General features: G+C 38.4%; 1 protein-coding gene across 10 annotated transcripts in view; it reads left to right on the plus strand.

Annotated features, from left to right (window-relative positions):
- The window catches only part of COX7B2 (cytochrome c oxidase subunit 7B2), a 125,254-nt gene that overhangs the window by 73,939 nt on the left and 25,606 nt on the right, over nt 1-25,709 (plus strand). For 4 of the 10 annotated variants that reach the window (XR_011437139.1, XM_023638146.2, XM_014738586.3 and 1 more), the window contains 2 exons: nt 2,026-2,090; nt 8,145-8,248. The exons of 2 other annotated variants lie outside the window; for them this stretch is intronic. The gene's annotated coding sequence lies outside the window, so the exon portion shown is untranslated. The remainder of the gene's footprint in view (nt 1-2,025; nt 2,091-8,144; nt 8,249-25,709) is intronic. 4 more of the 10 variants (XR_011437138.1, XM_023638144.2, XM_005608792.4 and 1 more) reach the window with 1 other exon arrangement.

Below are 25,709 nucleotides of genomic sequence, written 5' to 3' on the forward strand. Positions count from 1 at the left end.
CTGATCTAAGCTCTAGAGACCTTTGTATCTAAAGAAGATAGAAAGGATACATTCAGAACCTCCTGAAGGCAATTTTGTATAAGCCCATTGATCTTTCTGGCAAAGGCCCCAATACTTCTGTGTTAAGAAAACAAATGGGAAACTCAGAGGCACCAAGAGTACTAAGTACTTAATTTGGGGCCTGGGTTTTTCTTCAACTTTCTCACACGTACTCATTCTCAATCTGCTGTGTTAGATGGGGTGGTGAAGGTTAGAAAATTGATGAACCTAGACTTCCAAGGTGAATCTAAATTATTGATATGTGAGGAGTAATGAATGTTAGAGCATTTAAGAGCTGATATGGGTGACCTCAATGCCAAATACGTCATTTGGGTTATGCAGTGCTATTGGAGATTACCAATGCCTAATGAATCATTTTCTCCTTGGCTTCCTGGGTTCTGGAATGGGAGTAATTGATTTTGAGAATATCTTGCAAAAATACTTGATTCAAATGATATAGAAGTAATTTCAGTGACATTTCCTCTGGGTCAGAGTAAACCCCTTATGAGATTCTTGTTTAAGCATCTGAAGGTCAAGATCTTAGGCAATCTGACTGATAATCTGGAAGAGTCTAAGCAAAGTATTTGCCATTCTAAAGGATCCCTGATCTATCTGGGACACTATAGGGATTCTTACTACAGATGTTGAAATCTACTTCTGTAAGTTAATCGGATGTGTTCTTTGGATCTTTGTGATAACTGAACTATTTGGAGAATTTAAGGTGCTCTTTGGCTCTGTACCCATTTGAACTGTGTTATCTCTTTCCACCAGTATATACCAAAGGCAGAATTGAAATAGCTCTTAATTACAATACTATCTTTTTTCTTTTTCTTTTTCTTTTTCAAGGAAGATTAGCTCTGAGCTAACATCTGCCACCAATCCTCCTCTTTTTGCTGAGGAAGATTGGCCCTGAGCCACCGTCTGTGCCCATCTCCCTCTATTTTATATATATCTCCCGCTATTTTATATGTGGGGTGCCTTCCATAGCATGGCTTGATAAGCAGTGCATAGGTCCACACCCAGGATCTGAACCAGTGAGTCCTGGGTTGCCAAAGCACAGCACGTGAACTTAACCACCGTGCCACCAGGAGGGCCCCAATACCATCTTTTTTTCTTGTAGTGTGTAGTAAAGACTTGGGTGGATACCAATAAGCATCATTGGTTGCAAGCTGGAGGGTCAGCAGATGCAGAGGTCCCGTGTTCCTTCAGCTTCCTGTGGAAAGGAATGCTTGGGTGAGAGTGCAGCTATGTGCTCCATGGGTTTGGATTCCAGGAGAGGGACTCCAAAATACACATTATTTTCTTTAAACAGGGCAAATGTGAGAACAGCTTTACGTGGGAGGAAAAATGCAGTTTGGGCTTAGGCGCTAGCCATTTAGTTGAGTGTTAGAAAACCAGCTGTTCAGCACTTTGAGTTCATGAAGGCTCTAGGTCCTTTTGGGAGTTTAGTTTGGAAGAAAGAGAGCTCTTAGTCTTGCCTAACTAACTGCAAAGCAGTGCAGAGGAAGCACCCAAGGTCATTCACTATGCAGTCCTATCCAATGTGAAGTCAAAGAGACGAGAGGCAAGATTCACCCACAAATCTATTTAAAACCCATCACTTTTGTTCAAAATAATATTATTTTGTTAACATTAGAATTATAAGGTGTCATATGTATTTCCTGATACATTTCTATTCAAAAACATGGGTAATTAATGAGTACATAGTATTAGGACTTTAGGCATTTGCCAAGGCTAAGACAAAGTACTCTCATGAAGTGGACTGAAGTTCACAATGGAATTCCATTCTCACTGAGGAATTTTTGGAGAAAAAATAAGAAAAGTGAGAATAGGCTAGAGTTTGATTCATAAGCAACAAGAATGAGGTGTTTTTTCAACAGAGTAGAGGGTCAATAGATGGTTTCAAATGATGGTCAGGTGTGTGCTAGTATTGTTTATGTCAGCAGACCCCACTGAGACTGTTAATGTATTGCTTTCTTTGGACAGATTCGTCTCAGAGTAGTACGACGCTGAGCTTGAAAGTGCCAGGAGGATATGGGTAACTAGAACAGGTATGGGCTGAAAATAATTAGAATGTTTTGGAAGGTGTGATACCAAAGGCAGGGAATATAGTTTGTGGTGATTCTAATTGCCCTTGTCTGAGATGGCACGGTCTTGAACTGGGATAGTCGTAGTGACCAGGAAAAGGGGCAACAGTAAGACAAACATAACAATAATAAAATAACAAATTACCTATATACGTAAATTTGAGTTGTGAAAATGAAGTGACCAAACTTATTGATCAAAAAATGTCACTCAACACACTGCAAATGTTATATATATGAATAAAAGACTCAGGAGTCTGGGTCTTCAGGGGCTATTTCGCTGCCCCCTTCCGAATGAAATAGAACCCATACAGTTAGGGTACAAGCTGTGAATCATCTACAGAGCATAACCTTAGGCCAGGGCTTAATAAACATTTGCCGAGTGAGTTAATAGGATCACAAAGAACACACCTAAGGCAGATAAATTGCTTACTCTATTTCTGTCTCAAAATTCCCCATGTTTCTTGATTATAAGCAGACATTGTGGTACAAAGATGTACTTAGATGACAGATATAAAGATTATAGACATATACCTTTTCACATAAAGTATACTTGATTTTAAGATGTGTCTCTGTCTAAACCACTATATTTTTTGCTGTCTTTTTTTTAAACAAACATACAAAAATAGTTTTTTGATGAAAAATGTACAATGACTTTTTTTTCTTTAGTTACTAAGTGGCAATTCCAGAGAGGGTCTCCCTTTTCTCATGTTGTTTTTAAAATTCCAAAAAGTGTCACCTACATTGGAAATGTTTGCTAAACCTGAACTTTCAGAATGCTAGTGAGATACACTTTAATTGGATCTATGAAAGTAATTCCCCAAAGAGTGTACTTCCGAATAGTTTACAGAACCAATTTGGGGTTTACAGAGGGAAAAAAATAAAATGCTGAAAAACTACAAGTATTCCCTGCTCAGCTTAATGTTTAGAGGAAAGACTGATGAATGAAACTTCAGTGGTTCATTTAGGTGGCACTTGGGTTGGATGAATTGTATAACCCTATTTCATTTTATGTGGTTTTCTCCAATGTTCCAGAATCATGATATTATTAATGCCATGAGCAGTAATATGCCCACCAAAAATAGCTCATTCTAGGATTTCCGTAGTAATGGTAAACAGTGGTAGATCAATGAAATTGACAGGCAACACAAAAGGAACTTTTCATTCAATAAACAATTTCAGCAGTCCTAGAGAATACAATTTTTTAAATCTCTTTTCTGTTTTGAGATTTTTGTGTGTGTGTAATGGTGGTTTTTCACCAGCACTAACATAAGTTGGAGAGGCACAGTATTGATCTTTTAGGTTCTATGATTCAGTAGCCTTGTTTACTTGTTTATTTTCGGCTTTCCTATAGTTGGGTCTTATCTGGTAGAAATGCAAGTAGGCAGTTGAATAGTCAAAGGAGAGGCAACCAAAGAAAGAAAAGTAAATGGCCTCGATAATCCATACACTAGCTCATCAACCTCCTGATTTTTGAGCGTTGATTGGATTCACAGGCCGTGAAATGGAGTCCTGTAAAGTTTTCCTAGCTAAACCTCAACTTAATTTTGCCTCCCAGTAAAAACTTTGTGAAGTTTAGAAACCAAATACTAAGTTACAACACACCAGTGGTGACTTAGGGCCCAAAGGAGAAAACAGAACAAGCAGATATTTGGGGAAACTAGCTGAGTCAGCATTGTGCTCGTTAGAAATGGCAGCCTTCACACCTAAGTCTCTGTAGTCCTGAGGATAAATCACTTTGTTTCATGGATCATTCATGGGCTGACGTAGGTCAACACAGTTTTCTGCTTTGCACTAAAATAGGTAAAATCATGTTTTATTTGAATTTCTCATTTTTTTCTGCAGCATTTTATTCACATGGAGCAATGTGACTTTATTATTAGTTTTGCTTTAATTATATTTCTATTTTTGTGACCTTTTTAGTAAGTTTTATTTATTTTTAATATATGTGTATAAATATATATATATCTTTTACGTGACAAGAATTAGGTGTTTTATCAATCCTGGTGATTCTAAGGATTCTAAAAATTATCATTTAGGCCAAAGCATGCTGGCTAGAAATTTTTAAATTTCTAACTTCTTATTTTAGATTTCTGACTGTTATAAAATAACCATTTCACTCGATATAGTTTTTTTAACTGAGAAATGACTTCTAGATATTAAAAAATAGCATGGATTTAACAAGGTAAGTCTTTTCAAGGACACATTAATGTCATCAAAATTCTCAAAAGGCAACTTTTGCCTTGTATTATCCTGTTCTATGTATAATGTTTTTATTACCTGTCATAGAAATAAAATTGGTTTTTCAATTCAGTTTTTAAGTGTTATGTTATATCCAGCATTGCTTGGTTCCATTTATATTGATTTAAATATAATTGGACTGAATATAACTGACCAGTGATATCCAACATGTTAAACTCTGGAAGTTGGGGCTTCTTTCCTATCTGATACTTTGTTCTACAACACTATTCTACAGCTTTTTCCTTCCCTTTTCTTTCCTGGGTCTTTGCTCATGCTATTTTCTGGATCTGGAAATATTCTTTCCAAGTCCAAGTACCCAGCTCAATTTGTTGAAAGCTTGGTTCCCTGGAGTCCTAAGCTCCAAGCAAGGTAGCCATAGGGTAAAGAGTTGGTGTCATATTTAACAATATTGCATGGTACACTTAAAGATTTAAGGATGTATATCTTATGTTAAATGTTCTTAACACAATTAAAATAAGCAGAAGAGAGATATAAAGAAAAAAAGTTGGGGATCACAGGCCACATACATCAGGACTAAAAGCCATCCAAGAGAAATGAAGCGAGGGAGAAGACACACTTCAAGTGGTGGGATTACATGGGTGCTCAGGATCTGGATACGTAAAAGCCACTAAAACTAGAGTAGACTGAAGCCCCAGGACAGAAAGTGAGAAGAATGCAGAGTAAGTAGAGCCAAGGCAAGGTGTGAGAATAATTTCAGAATTCGTCTCTAACCTCCTTGCCGCTTAATGAAGTCCTGCTGAGCAGGGGCTGAGGTCTTCGTTTATCAAAGCTCTGCCAGACACGGCCTTCTAGGATTCTCAGCTCAGATTTTGTCTCTTCAGCGAAGTCTGTTCAGTATCCCCCACACTACAATTAATCTCTCCCCTCAATACTTTATCAATATTCCCATTGTATTTCTACTTTCTAATTCAATTTAATAAATATTGAGTGCCTGCAACGTGGCAGACTTTCTGCTAGGAAATTCCTTTCAGTCTTTATTGGTCTCCCAAAAATCACAAAACAAGAATTAGCAATGATTAGAAAATGGAACATGGCTCCTGACTGTTCTCTCTGTCACGGTTGTTAGTATCATCTTTTCCAACCCACAGCAGATGCTTGAAGTCCAGGAGCTTTCTCTACTATCCTACATGTGGAGCGTGGGTTCTTTGCTGTGATTCAAGTTTCCTAGATGTGCTATCCTGCTATCCTACTCTCCAGCTCTGGCCACCTCCTAGGGGACTAACTGTGGTCTGTACTACCAAAGGGACCTACAGACATCCCTTTCTCCAAACAGACATCCATGCCTTTGCTTTCTACCCCAGGATATCTGAGATAATCTCCTCAGTAGTTTTAGGCTCCTTTAGCTGCTTCCACTTTGTATCAGGCTGTAAACCCTGAGGGGAAGAATTACAAAGCTGGATTATCTCAGCAAGATGGGGAAAGAGAAAATACATCTGAACTTCCAGAAATTTACCTGCCAGTCTAAAATGAAAGATAGATATTGAACAAGTGACTATTATAGATGAGAAAAATAATTGTAATTATAGCTACCAATTACAATTAGAGGATTTATTCCCCCAAAATAAACCAACACACTAATATATTTAGCTACATTTCTGCCTATTACAGTATCACTTACTAGGAGAAAAAAAATGGGATCAATGTTAGTGCTCAGAAATGGGAGAGTGGTCAAATAAAGTATGTTGCTTCTGTACAAGAATGTGCTACATGGGTACTTGAGCATTAAAATGATGTTGATGGTGACATGAGAAGATGTTGAAATTATATATTTAGGTACAAAATATAGGTTACAAAGAATGCAAATGACAAGGTACATGCCAAAGTTTTACCAGTGGTTATGACTTAAGTAGTCCAGTTGGTGAGAAGTCAAAAGTTTTCAGGGGCCGGACCCGTGGCTGAGTGGTTAAGTTCGCGCACTCCACTTCAGGCGACCCACCGTTTCCTAAGTTCGAATCCTGGGCGCGGACATGGCACCGCTCATCGAACCACGCTGAGGTGGCGTCCCACATACCACAACTAGAAGGACCCACAACTAAGAATTCACAACTATGTACCTGGGGGCTTTGGGGAGAAAAAGGAAAAAGTAAAATCTTGAAAAGTTTTCAGCTTTGCTCTTTTTGTTCATTTGCATTTTTTCGTTTTTCCCCAAGGACTGTGTATTTCCTTTTAACCACAAAAATGAAACTAAAAGGAACTATTTTGAATTTCATAAAGATCTAATTGCTTCCATGTACTAAATCTTTACTGTGTGTCAGTCACTTTGGTAGGCACTTTATGTACGTTATTCTATTCTTCTCACCAATCCTGAACAAAATAGGTATAAGATGGAAACTTTTTTTGCTGTTTATTTCCCTCCTTTGTTCCTAAAGGAGGAAATATTCATCAGGTCGGCAGATGGAAGACCCATGTTTCCTACTGGGCAGGATTGCAATACGGTAACAGGCTCCTCCCTCATGGGTGGCCCCTCATCTACTCCATCTGTGTGGTTAGGTGAGGAAGAGCCACCCTCACCAAGCCTCTGTTTTTTCCTTTCTCTTTGATTAATATCTTGACATGCTTGTCATTGCTGTTAATTTGGGTAGAATATGGTTATGAAGTGAGAGAAAAGGACTTTAAGGCATGGGAATGAGAAGAAGAACTCTGATTTTTAAAAAGATAACTGTGGAGGAGTTTCCACACAAATTTCTGGATTAGATTTTCTGGAATTCTTTTGCATTCATTTCCCAACAAAAGTAGGGATTTCTCAGGAAATCAATATTGTGTTAGGTCTAAACCTCTGGCTGTATGTTCCACACCAATGATGGTGTAACTTCCCTTAACAGGCTATCATCCATTCATTTATTGTGTGTGTAAGGGAATGAGACAGCAACTACACAAGCAATGAGACATCAAGTGATAAAGTCTGTGCCTTATCTAATGATTTTCTTTTGCTATGGAAATTTTTTTTTGGTGAGGAAGATTGGCTCTAACATCTGTGCCAATCTTCCTCTATTTCGTATGTGAGATGCCACCACACCATGGTTTGATGAGCAGTGTTAAGGTCTGCCCCCAGGATCCAGACCCATGAACCCAGGGCAAATTTAACCACTATGCCACCGGGCCAGCCCCTTGAAATATATTTTTAAAACTCAGAGTAATGAAATAGATTCTGAAAGTTTATGATACTTTTTACATTTCTTCTTCCTTGCAATTTGATGCCAAATTCTTTTCAAATGCCTTAAACATATTATGTTACTATGTAATGGTTCTCCTTAAACATTTTTAGCTAAAAAAATGACTAAGAAAATAACTTGTGTGAATTGAAAGATGATAATCCTGTCAGGATCAAGGAGCAAATAATTGATGATCTTTAATATTTTACAAACGTAATACTGTGTATGAACAGCTCTTCTAGATGACAGTAAAGATAAAGCTAAGTAGTTAACACTTATTGGTAAGATACCCAATGAGTCATGAGGATTACAACTTGTCATGAGGGAACTGAGACTTTTATGGCTGGCATAGAGCCTGGTTTTGAGAATTCTGCTTCAGTTGGTTTTAGTAATTTAGAAATAGATCATTCACTTGATTCACATAGCTTCTCTTATTTCTCTAAGTCTGTTCAATCTTTATTATGTAAGGCTGAATTTGTCTAGTACTTTGTATTTTACAAAATAATAGTTTTTCATAATACACCATTCAATTTTTGTCTATTCAATATCAGTTTTGCTAATACCAGTGCCTTCTTCTTTGTACTTTGCCCTTCTCCTACTCCATGAGGTTCTGATGGGATTGCTCTTCACAAAGCTAATTGGGTTGTGCAGCAGGGTTGTAACATAACTGAGATCTGGCCGTGATTGGAATGAGCACATAACCCAAGATGAGTGAGTTATAAACTTTTGATGAAATATTATATATAGACACTGGAAATAGAAAATAAGTTCATGATATTGTCTCAATCATGTCCTCTGCCAAAGAGATACCACCCCTTCCTTTCTAGTTAAGTGACATGGTAAATTTCTTTTTTTTTTTCACTTAAGCTAATTTGAATTTGGTTCATATCATTTACAAAGAAAATGTGAATGGACCTCATGAAATGGGCCCGGCACTGGTGTGTAAATTTTTATAGCAAGACCCTGCTTCAATGAAAGCTCTAATTAAACAAGTAAATAGGATGACCCACTTTGTAGATATAGCCATTCTCCTTCCTTAGTCAACCCAGGGCTTATTCAGTGGGCTTATTTACAAAGTGGTAAAACAGAGTGAGTATGGAAGTGATGGTGTTCCCCTTACCAAGACTGACCTGGCTACTGCCACTGCCAGTGCCTAATTTTCCTGAATTATTGATAAGTATCAGGTCCCTAATAAGAAATGATATTTCTAAGAGATCCACCAGCTACCTAGTTGTAGGTCAGTCATATTGGGCTTTTCCATTTTACAAGGGTCACCAATCTACAGTCTCCAAAGTACTTATTTTGAATTTGGTTGTTTTCCTACCTGTAATGTTTCTGTCAGATCCTTTACTCCTAGGTTTACTCACCTAAATATTGTCACACAAATCATCTCTCTTGTTTTAACTCACTTCCCAGTGAAACAAGCAACACAATGCACCAATGCCTGTGGGTTTCCTAGTCTTATTGTATATCCCACCTGTGGTACCAGGTTATGATTTATAATTATTTTAGTAGTGGAAAAAGAACTAAGTCAAACAGAATATATAGGAAAGGATTGAAGAGAAGATTTGAAAAGCTAGCCTTGAGATGGTCAGAAACCAGAGCAGCTCTGGTTTTGTCTACATTAGGTGAAGCTGACTGAATGTTTAAGGCACTGTCATCAGAAACTCAGCTCTAACTTATTTGGTTTCTGAGTGTGTTTGGTCTTTTTACCCTAAGACTAATCTTCCTGGAGAAGATAATCTGGTTGGCTTAGTTTGGGTCATGTGTATACTCCTGTGATCTGGACTCCATTATCAGAAGAAAGAAGTATTAAATACTAGGGACTAGACTGTAGTAGCTACTATTTTTGCTTTCCAGTACTTTTCCTATGTGTCTCCCACTCAGCCCTGTTGCCCACCTTCTGGTAGTAAATCTATTCTCCTAGCTATATGGTTGCACACGTGATCTAAGTTGTTGATAAGCATATCTGGCTACTGTTAGGGTGACTTTTTCTAATGTCAGAATAATGATAGTCATCCTATGTCTATCATTTTGAAAACTATCCAGCTATAAAATCTCCTCTGAAGGGATGATTACAGTGAAAAATATTCTATTTTTAATAAATTTAATAGCTTCGAGTGTAATAAATGAAGATACTGAGATCACATCACTAAAATGACATAGTGTTGTGAAGTCATGCACTGTTTAATTGCATTAATTTTATGGAGAAGACGAGTATGGACCAATGTTACTTATAGTATGGTATATAAACAAAGATTTTGCAGTTGTTTGAATAGATTAAAAGTGGGAGCAAAAGTGGGTCTTTGTATGGCACATAGAAATATAGGCATGCCAACCCGAAAACAGACCAAAAAAGCTGTGGCTGTTGGGATTGTATTTATGTTTCAAGTATACCTAATCACAGATCTGGTGTTTTAAGTTCTTAGGGAACCAAATTCTGCCACACAGAGTTTGTATGCCTGCATCATTTAATACTTTTTCCTTAAAGTAATTTATTATATTAGTTCTGAAATTTTGCGTTTTATACTGTATGTCCCCCAACCAGACTGTGAGGCAGGGACTGTCCTTCATTTCTGTATCTCATAACCTGCTCTTTAGTTGGGGACATGATAACACAGGACATGATGGTCACAGACAGAGCAAGGGCTTTGGTGTTAGTCACAGCTCAGTTTGTTTACTGGATTTGCCATATTCTAGCCCTGGGTAAGTCGTTGAATCTAATCAAACATTAAATTTTTATTTGTGATTTGGGAATAGCATCACCTCTTTGGGTAATGTGAAAATTAGAGGTGATAATGTAAGTGAATTTCTAATTGTAGTCTCTGGCATATTAGTTTTAAATGAATTGTAATTAGCAGCATCAGTTATTCAGTGAACATTTGTGGATTGTGAGGTGAACAACTTCTAAGTTCTTCGAGCTAAAAGCCATGCCCTTTGTCAAAAGAATTATATCAATGAGTATAAGTATTTGCAGTATCTAAAATGCAAGAGTATCATCTGTGTTTGAATATATACAATTATGAAAACTCAGTGTTTTATTGAATAAGAACTACATAAAATATCGTTATTTGAGAAGAATGGGAGCCTCACAATTGAATAAAGTAGGCAGAGGGACCATTGAGTTACTACAGTGAAAATTTAGTTTCATTGATTATTCTACTAGCGGAATTAATAGATGTTAAAAATATGGAGCTAATTGATATATAAAATTATTCAATGGCTCATCAACTGGTGTGACTAAATAGTAAGACATAAGCTATATTTAAAAGTGTCTACTGATTCTACATGCTTCATCTCACATGTTAGCATTAAACGCACTTTTTTAAATTTGAGTGTAACAGTGGGAAACTGTTTAAGTAGGTCACTCATAGTTGAATTGATATGTAGTGTTTATTTTTCTTGTTCTGCTAGCCAGTGAACATTTTGTTTGGGTAATCATGAAAAATAATGAAACTCAAGATCTGCATGCATTTACCTATAACTGCGGTACTGCCAGAAGAAAATAGTGATAGCATAGAGAATTCAGAAGATAACCTGGTTTGCTGAATGCCTGTTATTGTCATGGTTACTGTGTATTGAGAAAGGAAGATGAGTGACAATAGGAGATGTTGTAACTCCCTTTAGGAGAAATAGAAACAGAAATGATAGTGATAGAAAAGCTTCTAGTCTTGTTCAGGGATACTGCTGAGAAAGGATCTGGAAGTTTTCAAAGTAACTATTACAGAATTTGGTTTTCAAATCACATCTCTCATACCTGCTATTCCCTCCCCCCCCCCCCCCACACTCTCTTACGTCAGCACCAGAGAATTGTCCGTTGTCTTTGTCAAGGAAGGGATCATTTCATTCCAAATCAATGAGGATGGTGTTAAAATTAGTAACTGGTTGGGGGCCGGCTCAGTGGCACAGTGGTTAAGTTCGCATGTTCCACTTCAGTGGCCCAGGGTTCACTGGTTCAGATCCCAGGTGTGGACATGGCACCACTTGGCACGCCATGCTGTGGTAGGCGTCCCACATATAAACTAGAGGAAGATGGGCATGGATGTTAGTTCAGGGCCAGTCTTCCTCAGCAAAAAGAGGAGGATTGGCAGCGGATGTTAGCTCCAGGCTAATCTTGCTCAAAAAAAACCAATTAGTAATGGTGGTAATAATAAAAGATCTATGTAAGTACTTTTCAGGTGTTATTTTTTCATTTTTAGCTATGTGCCTATTAAGTCTTGGACACTTAAGCACTAGGGATGTAAAGTAAAAAAGAAAAAAAAAACAGGTGGAAATTCATGTCCTCATGGAGGTTATATTTTATTGGGGGAAGATAAGTCCATTATGTCATCTGATCCTTTTCGACTTTATGATGTTGGCACCAGTGTTATCTCCATCTGCCACTGAAGAAATTGAAGCATGGAGAAGTTTGGTAACTTGCTTTAAGTCGTCTGGCTGGTTAAGGGCTGAACCAGGAACTAAAGCCCTGAAATGTCTTGCTCTACCATGATACTCTGCTTTTCCTAATCTACTGCTTCTTAATTTACAGCCCTATGCATTTCTTGAGAAAACTGAAGCCATTTACCTGCCAGCATCTGTCCCCATATACTCTGCCTTTGTTCTTATAATACAGATGAGCTGACTATGTACCACCCTGAGACCAGCAACTCCCTTTGTACCCAGGATCCCTCTCTTCTTGTCTAGTTAAGGGACTTGTTCTGGAAATTTTCACCTGTGTCTTCTGCATTAGTTTTCCTCTCTCTCCACTGGATCATTCCAATTAGAGGATATAAATGCTATTTTTCTCCATTATTTAAAACATACACACACACTTTCTCTTTAGCTCACTTTCCCCTTCAGTTACTGACCTGTTTATCTGCTCTTTGTTAAAAGAAGAATTCCTCATGAGTTGTCTATACTAACTATATACAAATGTACTTCTTTCATTTTTTCTTAAAACCTTTGCATTCAGGCTATTGTTCCCTTTTACTCCGAGATGTCCTTCTCTAAGTCCAAAGGCATCCATATTGCTGAATCCAGAGGTCATTTGTCAGTTCACATTAACGTATCACTGACATTTGACACAAATAAATAACTCTTTTCTTGAAATTCTTTCTATACTTGGCTTCCAGTTGACCACACTCTTCTACGTTTCTGTTTCACTGGTAGCTTCCTTTTAGTCTCCTGTATCAGTTTTTCCTCATCTAATCATCTTCTAATGATGGAATGATTCAGGGCTCTGTCTTTGATAATTTCTCTTCTTTTGCTTTACTTACTTATTTGGTGATCTCTTCTAGTCTGGGGATTTTAAATACAATTATATAACCTATTACAGATTATACTATTGTACTCAATCATTCATTCCCTGTGTCCCTGTAACAAGATTTCACATTCTTGTCTCTTGCAGTGTGACTAACACTGAACAGTGCCTCCCTGTAGGTAGAGTGCATGTCACTACTCCTTTCTCTGGTTTGATCATGTGATTGACTGGATAGGCTGATGAAATGTGAGTGACAGTATGCCAGTTCTAAGCAGAAGCTTTGTGTGTCAACACTCTTGCTTTCTTGATTTTTTTCATAAGAAACAAGACAAGTATATCCCAGAAAGCAGTTTCTCCTTCAGCCAGGATGCTGGAGTAAGAAGACAGAAACAGAAGTATAGCATAAAACCCATATAGCTACCAAGAAGTAATGTGAGTGAGAAGTAAATATGTGTTGTTTTAGCCCAATGAGATTTGGAGAATGGGGTTGTTACTGCTGCAGAGCTGACTAAAATACCATCTATGTGCTAAGGACTCCCTCATTTCTGTCTCTAGCTCAGTCTTTCCTTGTATACCCAACCTACATAACCAAATGTTTACTCAGTATTTTTAATTGAATGCCTAGTAGACATCTCAAACCTAACATATCCCAAACCAAATCCCTGACCTTTCCTCAACACACTCCCAGCCCCTTCCCCAGGGCTGCCACCCTTTCACTTGTTCAGGCAGAAAACACAGAATCATCCTTGATTCTTCTCTCTATCATTATCCCCACATCCCAATCAGGAAATCCTGTTAGCTCTACTTTGAAAGTATATCTGTAATGCTGCCACTTCTTATCACTTCCATGGCTGCTATCGTAGTCTGAGCTGAAGTTGTTTATTACCTGGATTTAAAAGAGCCTCCCTGCCTCCACCTGTACTCCCCCATATCCTCTTTTTACACAACAGTCATATTTTGAAGTGATAATTGAAATTTGTCATTTTCTTGCTCCTCACTCTTTGTTAGCTCCCATCTCATTCAGAGGTACACCCAAATCCTTTAAGTGGCTTATAAGTCCTACCTGATCTTGTCTCTTATCTCCTCCCTAAATTCCACCTACTCTCTCTCTCTCTCATTTACTTCCATCCAGCCACACTTGCCTCTTTATATTTTTCTGGAATACTTGAAGATCACTGTGCTCTGAAGATTTTATACTTGCTTTTGCCTCTAGCGTGAACCCTTTTTCTCTAGTTAGCCATGTGGTTTACTGTCTCACCTCCTTTAATTGTTTGCTCAAATGTCATCTTTTCAGTGAGGCCTTTCTTCAACATCCAGTTCCAAATTAACACACTCCCTGTACTCCCTATACCCATCTCCCTTGTTTTCTCCAGAGAGTTGACCATTTCTATTATTTTATGGGACTTATTTTATTTGTTGTTTCCTCCTCCCCCATTAGAATGTATGCTCTAAGACTGCAGAAATTTTTGTCTGATTTGATCTTTTCAATATCACAGTACCTGGCATATAGTAGGGACAATAAATAATTGTTAAATGAATATGTTGAGATCTTTTGGATACTCCCATATATGCTATTATGGACTGAATGTTTCTGTCCCTCAAAATTTATATGTTGAAGCCTTAATCCCCAGTGTGCTGGTGTTTGGTGGTAGAGCCTTTGGGAGGTAATTATATTTATATGAGGTTATGAGGGTGGGCCCCCCATGAAAGATGAATGTCTTTACAAGACGAGGAGACCAGATCTTGCTCTTTCTCCAATATGTGAGGACACAGGGAGAAGGCAGTAGTCTGCAAGCCAGGAGGACTGCTCTCATCGGGAACCAAATTGGCCAGCACCTTGATCTTGACTTTCTCTCCTTCCAAACTGTGAGGAATAAGTATCTGTTATTAAGAAATGTCTGCCACCCAGTCTGTGGTATTTTGGCATAGCAGCCCAAGCTGACTAAGACAGATTTTGATATTAGGAGTCGGGTGCTGCTAGAACAAATAGCTAAACATGTGGAAGCAGTTTTGGAACTGGGTAATGGGTAGAGGCTGGAAGAATTTTGAGGTACATACTATAAATATGGATATTAAAGTGATTCTGGTGAGGTCTCAGATGGAAATGAGGAATTGTACACTACAGGAAAGGTGATCCTTTTTATAAAGTGGCAAAGAACTTGCCTGAACTGTGTTCTAGTGTGTTGTTGAAGATGGAACTTGTGAGTGATGAAAATGGGTATTTAGCTGAGGAGATTCCTAAGCAAAGTGTTGAGGAGCAACTTGGTAAAATGCAAGGGGATAAAGATGAATTGAAGAAAGCATTGTGAAGAATAGGAAGCCGACCTTGAAGATTTGGAAAATTCTCAGCCTATTCTTATTGCAAGAACTAAGAAAGCATGTTCTGAAGAGAATGCCAAGGATTCTGGCAGACTATTACTCCATAAAGAGTTTATGGGATTATACATGCAGAAACACTGCCAATTTGAACTGAAGGGTACAGAAATGGGATGAAATGAAGGAGATTATCAGGCTCTTTGGATTTGACAGGATGGGATGATATAATTATTCAGCTGCAAAGGTGCATTATTCTTCAAAAAGAGGAAAAAATGACCCTGAAGACAATTCAGAGATGGACTACTGCCTCAGTGTCAACAGACCAACTGGTCTCTAATTGAAGCCTTGGGGCCAGGACCACTCTGCAGAACCTTGGGGCAGAGCCTGGAGACAGCACTACTGCCCTAGTGAGCCTGGTGGGCAGAGCATCAAACAAAAAGGATTATTCTCGAGCCTTAAGATCTGATGGCATTCTCCTTGCTAAGTTTAGACTTTCTTGGACCCCGTCACCCTTTCTTTCTTTTCTGTTTCTTTTGGAATGATAATATCTGTCCTATGTGTGTCCCGCAATTGTAATTTGAAAGCACATAGCTTGTCTGCTTTCACAGGTTCACAACTGGAGAAGAATTTTGCCTTAGGATAAATCATACCTCAAGTCTCCTCCATATCTGATTTAGATGAAACTTTGCTCTTTAGACTTTAGAGTTGATGGTACAATGAGTTAAGATTTGGGGGACTGTTGGGATGGAATGAATGTATATTGCTTGTGAGAAGGACATGAACCTTGACGGACCCAGGGCAGAGTGGACTGAATGTGTTCTGCCAAAATTTGTATATTGAAGCCTTAACCCCCAGTGTGATAGTGTTTAAAGGTGAGGACTTTGGGAGGTAATTTTGTTTAGGTGAGGTCATAAGGATGGGGCCTCCATAATGGCATTAAACCTTATAAGAAGAGGAAGAGAGACCAGAGCTTACTCTCTGACATGTGAGGACACAGTGAGAAGGCAGCTGTCTGCAAGCCAGCTAGAGGGCTCTCACCAGGAACCAAGTTGGCCAGCACCTTGATATTGGACTTTTCAGCCCCCAGAATTGTGAGAAATAAGTGAGTGTTATTTAAGCCATCTAGTCTGTGATAGTTTCTCATAGCACTCCAAGCTGACTAAGACACATACCTTCTTAAACTCTAAAAAGTCTACATTGTCTAGGTTGCCAAAATCTTTCCCCAGACTTTTTTTTTTTTAAAGATTTTATTTTTTTCCTTTTTCTCCCCAAAGCCCCCCAGTACATAGTTGTATATTCTTCGTTGTAGGTCCTTCTAGTTTTGGCATGTGGGACGCCGCCTCAGCGTGGTTTGATGAGCAGTGCCATGTCCGCGCCCAGAATTCGAACCAACGAAACACTGGGCCGCCTGCAGCGGAGCGCGCGAACTTAACCACTCGACCACGGGGCCAGCCCTTTCCCCAGACTTTGTCCTTACCATGCATGAAGATGAATTTCATGAAAAGATCACTTCCAAATCAGTGTATTTTGACACATCAAACAGAGATATCCTGAAAACTCTTGATTTTCAGTCATGTAGGTATTGAGTTACTACATGACCTTGCTTTCAGCCTAACAGATGGATTTCCTTGTGCACAGGAACAAGAATCTAACAATAGTAGTGTAATTGTATTAAAGATTCATGTTTTTCCCCATAGAGTAAATTTTTGAAAAAAATAATTCTCAGAGCCGGAAAACTTTTAAGAGAATTTGGTATCCTTAGTTCCATATGGGACTAGCTTTTTTCCATGATTTAAGTTTACTAACACACATATGCGTCATATTCACTCTGAATGGTGCAGTAGCCTTCCTGTATCTTTCAAATGTTTATATTTAACATACATCCAGTGGAAGGGCAGAAATAGTAAGAGGAAATTGGAAGGTTGACTTAAACATCACATTGACTAGGACTGCTTATTACCATCTGCTGCAAATTATTTGCTTTAACATGTAGGTTAAAAGAACGAAACCAGTCTATAGCATTCAACTTTAAACTAGCTATTCTATAGTGATCAAGAGAAACCCTGGTTATGTGGCACAGAATTCTTGGGGCTCTTATCCTGCTTTTGTAGGGTCTAAGCAATGGATGTGGCTCATGATCTTTTTTTTGAGGAAGATTAGCCCAGAGCTAACTACTGCCAATCCTCCTCTTTTTGCTGAGGAAGACTGGCCCTGAGCTAACATCCATGCCCATCTTCCTCTACTTTATACATGGGTCGCCTACCACAGGATGGCTTTTGCCAAGTGGTGCCATGTCCGCACCTGGGATCCGAACCAGCAAACCGGGCCGCTGAGAAGCGGAACGTGCGAACTTTGCTGCGCCACCAGGCCGGCCCATGGTTCACGATCTTTACCAAGCTCTCCTGGGTGCATGGAGAAGTTCAAGGGCTTATTTTATTGTTCCATCTCCAGCTGCTGAAATAAAATAGCTGAGAAAGGAGCAGAAATCCAAGAGGCATTGTTAATTTCTCTTTTATCTTTCTTTTCTGTATCTAATCAGTCGCTACATTCAGGAAAAGCTAATATTTCCTGATCTTCGTGCCTTCTCTGCATTCCTATTGCCACTACCTTAAACTCTTTACCATTTCCCACTGAGTTTATTACAGCGGTGCTCATCTCGTTTCTGGGTCTGCCCTTTTACACATTGTGCACAGTTATCTTTCTGTACCATATATATCATTAGACTACTCTCCAGCTTACAGTTATTTGGTGGCCCGTCATGGCCATCAGGATCTAGTCCAAACACCTTAGCAGGAAATGGTAAAATAATTCCCAAAAGTTATGTATTTGCCATTGTGACTATGTTGCTGTTTTATATCACGTGCAAATTCCTTTTAAGCATCTATTTTTTGGTCCTCTGCTTTCCTGATGCTATAATCATGGGCTTCGTCTGTCTACTAGATAATTCTTCACTGCCTCATACTTTTATAGATCAAGGGCATGTGCTTTTCAACCTGTCTGTAATTATCTGTCATCCGTTTTCTCCAATGGAATATAAGCTTTGTGAAGTCAGGAAGTATATCTTATTCACTATTTTACCTCCAGGGCACCGGAACACAATAAATCTATGTTTAGATGAATATTCTTCTATTTAAATAATTATTCTACTATCTTTTCTAAAATTGCCAATTATTGGCATCTTACATTTTCAAGGGGACTTGGAAATAATGTTGCGCATTGTCCTGCATAGTATTTGAATTTTCCACCTCATCAGGCCTCTTTGAACACCTCCGACAATGGGGATCTCACTACCTCACAAGGAAGCCTGTTTCCTTATAAGATAGCTTTAATATTGATGATCCTCTTCTTCATATTGAGCCAAAATCTACCTCTAAAGTTCTATTCTAATTTGTCTCACTTGTGCCTCATTGAACCCCATCTACTATTCTTGCAGACATCATAAGTAATGGAAGGTTTTGGCTCTCTATGTATCTAGCTGCTGTAACAGATTTCCCTTTGTATGTGGAGGAAAAGACGTTATTCAGGAGCTTCCTTTATATATCCGTACATAATGCAGGCGGCTGTTCATGGCAATATGACCCAATTAGACAAGAGCATTTAGACAATGCTTTTATCACTAAACAGTAAACGATTATGCTTATAAAATTAGTGCACAGTAATGTGTAATATACTTCGGGGAAAAGTAAAATTCTAAAAACTGGGCGTCATGCTTTCTATGATGAAATATTTAAAGTCATCCTAAAGTACAATGACTTTTTGCAATTGCATTAGAACACTAAAATGAATAGAGATGATTCTTTTAACAATATATGACTGTAACACTAAACTTTGGCTCTAGAAATCCTGATACTCTGGTTTGCAAAATACAGTCTCATAAGATGTTTTATATAACATACTGGAAGTCATATTTGTACTTTCCTATAAAGAATATAACTTGCCTTTTCCTAGTCATTATCTTAAATAATACTAAAGAATCTGGCTAGCAAACCATGTGTATTTGCAGTTTACTTTTAAATATTAATCTGCATCATATATAATGTCTACAGTTGAGGTAATTATGTAGTTGAGGTAAAAAATCAGAGCATTAAAATTTATTTACAGAAACTAATTTTATTTCAAGTATATGGAAACATCAATTATCTATTTGAAAATTAAATGATACATCTTTATATTTCAAAGTAAACATAGGCTGTCTTATATAGTGCATTGTGTTTCTGAGTGAATGACTTGCTGTATTAATTGAATAGTGAAAATGTAAATTTCACATTTAGTCAAGTCTCTGGTACATTTCACTTGTTTCCCTTTTAGAGTCAGGATCAGCCCTAGGAAAAATTGTCCCTTCACCACTCCCAAGAGGGCTTATTATCAGCTACAATATTTACCCATCAACAATAAGATTTGAGCAGAGGAGAGGTTGAGGTAAAAATTGAGTTTTCCAAATGGATGAAGATATGCAAGAGGAGGAGGGTGTGTAGCAGAGAAACATGAGTAAGCTCTATATAGCCATCCATACCAACAACATGGAATTAGGGGAAACGGACAACAGTCTACCAATGGAAAAAGGAAAAGACAGACATCACCTTCACTTTAAAGTCAGGTACTCCACTTTGTGCCAATGTAGTAAGGCTATCTACAAAAGATTTAGAGTGGAAGCTTGGTGATATCCATGAAAAATTAGTAAAACTAGAGCCCTGGAGCAGTACTGAGGACAGTCAGACAGGGAGTTACCGTAATTTCTCTGAATTTGAAGACAAGGTATCCGAATTGGAACTCCAACACAGAATCATTGAAAGTAGCATTGATAGAAGAACCAGGTCCTAAGATAATGAGTTAATGAGTTAAATGTGTTGCTAGCCAAGGCAAGTAAGGAACGCGGCATTTTCAAAGAGAGTCACTTGCAAAAGTTGGAAGCACCTTCCAAGGAGGGAATAACAGCAATTTGAGCTATTGAAATCATTAAAAGGGTGAACCTTTTGACTGAAAAGTAACCACGGAAGGCATAGCCTGACCAATTCTGTATCTGACTTTCTAGAAAGAAACTGTTAATGGTCTGTACATAGATACCTGAAAAACCAGGGCCTGAGAACGGAAATCCAGGTCAGCCCAGAGAACAATGGAATGAGGGAAATAGGAGGGCACCTGTTTCCGGCTACTAGAGGAGGCGTAGCCTTCTCGGGATCATGAAACGGAATTTAGTCATCGTCTGGCTGAAACATCTCTCTTAGTCCATTTAGGTTGCTGTAACAAAATACCACACACTGAATAGCTTATAAACAACAGTTCTGAGGTTGGAAGCCTGAGGTCAGGGTGCCAGCATGGTCAGGTGAGGGCCTTCTTCTGGGTTGCTGACCTGCCAAGTTCTTACTGTGTCCTCACCTAGTGAAAGGGACTAGAGATCTCTCTGGAGCCTCTTTTACAAGGAACTAATCCCATTCATGAGGACTCCACCTTCGTGATTTAGGCACTTCCCGAAGCCTCCATCTCCTAATACCATTACCTTTGGGGGTTAGGATTCAACACATGAATTTTGGGGAAACACAAACATTCAGAGCACAGCAACATTCCCCTAAATAAGAATCTTAAAGAGACAGTGCATAGACTGAATATGGCTCCCAGGATGTGTTTTGTTTGCCCTATATCTTATTTTTAGAAACTAAATCTACTCTTAAAAATCGGGGGACCAGCCCCATGGCATAGTGGTTAAATTTGCGCACACCACTTCGCCAGCCCGAGGTTACTGGTTTGGATCTTTGGTGCAGACCTACACATGGCTTATCAAGCCATGCTGTGGCAGGCATCCCCCATATAAAATAGAGGAGGATGGCCACAGTTGTTAGCTCAGGGCCAATCTTCCTTGGGAAAAAAGAGGAGGATTGGTGGTGGATGTTAGCTCAGGGCTAATCTCCTAAATAAAAAAAAATCAGGATATTTCACATTCACAATCCAGATGTTCAAATTCTCTTAAAAAAATAGATCCAGAAACCCAGCTCAAGTTCCAACAATGCAACAGTCAAGTACGGTTGCCTTTTTTGGAAAGAACATGATTTCATTAGTTCACCATGGTTTCCAACAGCCTTTTTCTCCTCAACACTAAAGCTTAGTGTCAGTTCTCATTTTTTCATGATTACACCATGGGTTCTCTTTGTAATAGTAGAGAAATATTTCTCTGTGCTCATATCTCTATCTAGAATGGCAAATCAAATCAGCTTAAAGATAGGCGTTATATTTCTTGTGTTTGAAGAAAAAAGATAATACACATATTTTTGTTGAAGTGAAAAAAATTTTTAGCTGATTCTAATGAAAACCTTCAGTCCCTTTGCCACTTGTCCATTATGTCTCTAGCTTCTGTGGACATTTAAGTCCATGCCCTGTGCTCTAGACTCAAGAATCCCAAATTAAAAAAAGAAAAAAGAAAAACTGTTTAAAGGTCACCACATAAATTTCTTAGGTAGTTTGGTTTCCTCGAGTCTCCACTTACAGTATATAGGTACCCTGAATGGTGCACTATGTGGGCACTAGCAGTAACTCATCCTGGTGTCTAAGACTGTGAGTGTGGACAGTGTGATTTGAACATCTGAAACCTAAACAACCTGCATAAATTGTGGAAAAAAAGGAATTTCTGTGAGCATGAAGATCAGGTATGGATTGTGATCACTCTGCTTAAGCACCTGAAATAGCTGGCGATTCTGTTCCTTGGCGTTTCTTTAAGTGAAAAAACGCATTTTACTGTTTTGACTTTTTTGTCTGTCAATATTTCTGAAATCAGAACTTATCTGACAATCAATGTATACATTTAATGTGGCAGTATTTTCTTTTTAAATCTCTAAGTAGATTTTATTAAATTGATAGCATCTAAGCAAAGAGGAAATTAAATAATCTTCCCTGCCTTAATATATATACTTAAAATCCTAAATAGTAAGCAAAAATGCTAAAGAATTCTGGCATAGTAGCCGTTCAAGAAGGGAAGCAGTTTGGAAGGGTAATCTTTCAGGTTGCTTCAGATCAATCATTCAGGTGGCGGCCCACTCCCTGAGTGAGGCTGACTTGAGTGTGTTGTCATTGGCCATGTTTTTAATTTCAAACTATTTTCTCTCTTCCCAACGTACTGCAAGAATTTGAATTTCCTTCTTCATGTAGCCAAATTATATTCAGGCTACAAGAAAAGATTCAAATATTCACTTAAGTAAAATCTGGATAGGGAATCAATTGTTGCTGAAGTCATTGGTCATTTGTCTATTTTGTGTGTATGTGTATATGCATATATATTTATATATATGTACACATGTGGCTGCAACTTCAGATACAAACAATGTTTGAATTCTCTGGTGGTTTTGTCCTTAATCTGTGTGCTTGAAACTTTGATTTTTCACTTAAGAAGCCATATAGAACATATACTCCATACCTGCCTTGTGCTGGATCTCTTGTGTCTTAAGTTCATATGATTTGGCAGGGGTGAGGAGATAATTATGTATGTACATATAAAGTCTGATTAAATAAGGGTTAAATTTGGCTGAATTATAATCATATTCATGAACTCTGATAGAAATCGTCAGAACAGGATGAGAGGCCTTATTTTGTGCATGAGGATTTAAATGTTGTAGTCCTCTGGAAAATATATTAAAGAAAATTTTGAGACCAACTAGACCACCTTGGTCACCACTGGTAGAAATAGGATTATATCCTTAGGTCTGCTCTAAGACCATCTAGCATAAAGACCACACACATGAAAAAACAGGGAAATGGAAAATGTCTTCTCTCTAAGTTCATGAAGTTATACTTTTTTTTCTTAAAGATTGGCACCTGAGCTAACATCTGTTGCCAGTCTTCTTTCCTTTTTCCTTCTTCTTCTCCTCCCCAAAACCCCCCAGTACATAGTTGTATATTCTAGTTGTAGGTCCTTCTAGTTGTGGCATGTGGGATGCCACCACAGCATTGCTGGATGAGCAGTGCCATGTCCACGCCCAGGATCCGAACCGGCAAAACCCTGGGCCACCAAAGTGGAGTGCGCGAACTTAACCACTGGGCCATGCGGCCGGCCTCGTGAAGTTATACTCTTTATAGAAAGGGAAACTGAAATAAGCAATTATCTATGTCTGTATCTATATCTGTATCTTTATGTATCTATATGTTTCCCTTTAGCTGATATGACAGTGAAAACTGTGATGTATAACTCTTCTCTTACTCCCCCATCTCTCTGTCTTCTCCGGTATGGCCCGATAGCTGGACACCTACGTTGAACTAACTCTTATCAGAATTCATTTACTCAACAAACATTTATTGAGAACTTTTATATGCGAGATCCTCCATAGGTGCTAGGAATTCAAATATGGATGAAAGAGTTCTGGTTCTCAATAAGCTTATGATTAAGTTAGAAAAAAAGCAGAGGACAGACATTGTTAATAAAGTTTAGTATATGCAATTATAGAGCTAAGAGTCCTTTTGTTCTCCTCTGCTGGGCACCGTATTCCATTGTCACCTATTCCTACTCTCATTAAGCCTCTTACAAGCTATTTCACCTTAGACTACAATAGTTATTATTATTCTTATTTATATGTGAGTAAGATGAAGCAAGGAGAGTTTGCAACTTACTCAAGGTCACATAGTTAATAAAGCTGCAGAGCCGAGACTAGAATTTCCTGGATCCTGCACCCAGGATCATACTGTTCATTTGGTTATTTGCAGTCTTACCAAGGTGGTTTAAAAAAGCGTGGACAATAGATAAGTAGATGACAGTCGTGATTAAAGAGATCAGTAAGTTGCCTTAATGGATGATGGAATTTTTAGGTCTCTTGTAATTCACTCTTCTCCACAACTTCTGACCTATAGTTAGAATTTCTGATTTCTCCTGGGCTCTCTTGATTTTTAATCCCTAATACTTACAAAGGTCTGAGAAGGGCATAACAAAAAGCAATTCATCATGTGGGCCAGCAGAGATCCGTATTTCCCTGGGGCAAAGCAATGAACCTTTGAGTTTCAAACAGCTTAGGATATTGAGTCCGAACATTCAGATTTCAGACATAAAAACTAAAAGGAACTAATAGCTTCTGGAAAATGCATTCTCAGCCTTAATTCTATTCATACTTCCTCAGCAAGAAACAGTGGAAGCATAACACATAAGGAACAGTTCAGCTCTCTCCCCTGTCCTGGGACCAGGAGAACACAGTAGGAATGATTGAACAATTAAAGCAATATAATCTATATGTGGAAGGAAGAGGAGACTGTGTATTTAGTAGAGGCCATTTCTAATGTGCCTCTGGAAGCTGTGCCAGCTCTTTAATGGATATCTTGGCCACATGAAAACAGCAGGAAATTATATTGCACTCCAGATGCTACCATTTAGGCGGCCCCCTGCTACTGGTTCTGCTGACAAGCAGGTTTACACATAGAAGCAAGGGGCTATTTTTTAGGGAGCTCTGGCTTCTGCTGGCATAGCATCCTTTTTAAACCTTTTTCTACTCACTTAAAAAGGCTCTGATTGAGGAAGAGCTGAGGCCCTGCTAAGAGAACACTTAGCTTGCTATGTAAGTAACTCACCTACCTTCCAAGAAGTTTTCTTGTGTTTGATTGCAGCCAGCTCAAGTGGCTGAAAAGTTAAGGGCCAGACTGGTTTTAAGGGTTGAAAGAAGGAAGAAATCCCTAGAAGGCCCAGTTAGAAGGCGTATTTTACTATCATTCATTACCATGTACCCTCACCAGTATGATTCTGAATTCTCTGCTACGCATCTGAACACATTAAAAACCTTTGTCATACTTTTTCTTTGTTTCTCTGCTGGAGTTTGAATAATTCCTCAGATTACCTTCTTGTTCACTAATTATCTCTTTAGTAGTGACTAATTGCCATTCAACCCATTCATTGAATTTTTAATTTTAATTGTTTGTATTTTTAGAAATTCTTTTTGGCTCCTTTTCAAATCTTCTTAGCCATTCTTTAAAATTCCTTGTTCACAGAATATATTTTAAGATTTTTTAAAAAATTCTTTAAATGTAATAAATATGTTTATCTTGGAGACAGTCTCTGATAATTCCATTATCTGCAGTACTTGTGACTCAATTCCTTCTATTATTTCTTGGGCTGTTGCCCATGGTGCCTCATTTCCTTTGTGTTTGGTACTTTCATCTGCGAGCTGCTCATTTTCTTTAGACTTTTCATTGTGAAAATCCCCTGAACCTGGGATAGAAGTGTGTTCTTCTGGAGAAGATTTACATTTACTTTTGTGAGTCTAGGATCTCTAAATTATATTCTCAGTTTGAGGGCTTTCAGACTACCAAGACAGTGTGAAATTGGGCTGTAAACCTGCAGGAGGGCCAGTTTGTGGTTCTAAAATCTTAATCACCATTTTAAACCAATGCCTTCTAGACAGTTTCAAGGTTTGAGAGAGGTCATTTTCTTGCAGTTTTCTGCAGAGTGGATTATTTCTGGCCCCTTCTTTCCCGAAAGAGATAATCCTTTGGAATCTCAGTTGTAAGAGAGAGATTCCCCACCTTGGACAGGTTTGGGCTGTGATTACAAGTTTCCACACACAGAGAAACCATGAAAACTGAAGTTCAAGTTCACTTTTGGGGGAAAAGATCTCAGAATAAATGCTGACTAAACTCCTGTGCTTATTTGACCAAATT

This window comes from Equus caballus, chromosome 3 (genome assembly GCF_041296265.1).
Source record: "Equus caballus isolate H_3958 breed thoroughbred chromosome 3, TB-T2T, whole genome shotgun sequence".
Classification (NCBI taxonomy): Eukaryota; Metazoa; Chordata; class Mammalia; order Perissodactyla; family Equidae; genus Equus; species Equus caballus.